A 317-nucleotide genomic window follows, 5' to 3' on the forward strand; every position below is an offset into this window, starting at 1 on the left:
ACATTGTGCCCACAAGAGTTTACAGCAACCAACAGTAAACAAAAAAACTCAATCTCTCTTGTGTTTTCTTACAACCATTTGTGTCCATATTAAACCGTGTATGTACTTCTCTGAACAGGACAGTGCCGAATTGTTAAACGACAATATTTCAACAAGAACATTCGCTGGTTGTCTCCCGGAAAGTATCTGGAAACGCCATCATCCTCAGAGGTATATATAATTGGGGGAATCGTATAGTTGGTATAATTAATCTCCCTTCTTACATAGATAGTGTTTTGTTTGTTTGGTATATAGAGACGTCGCTGAAACTTCCGGCA

At 38.5% G+C, this 317-nt stretch overlaps 1 long non-coding RNA gene across 1 annotated transcript; it reads left to right on the forward strand.

The window, feature by feature from the left end:
• Positions 1-2: 2 nt before the first annotated feature.
• On the forward strand, positions 3-313 carry LOC104775471. Its single transcript, XR_765939.1, has 3 exons — positions 3-34; positions 119-210; positions 295-313. It is a non-coding gene; the product is annotated as an uncharacterized LOC104775471 (long non-coding RNA).
• The last annotated feature ends 4 nt before the right edge of the window (positions 314-317 follow it).

Source organism: Camelina sativa, unplaced genomic scaffold, assembly GCF_000633955.1.
Source record: "Camelina sativa cultivar DH55 unplaced genomic scaffold, Cs unpScaffold15617, whole genome shotgun sequence".
NCBI classification, from domain to species: Eukaryota; Viridiplantae; Streptophyta; class Magnoliopsida; order Brassicales; family Brassicaceae; genus Camelina; species Camelina sativa.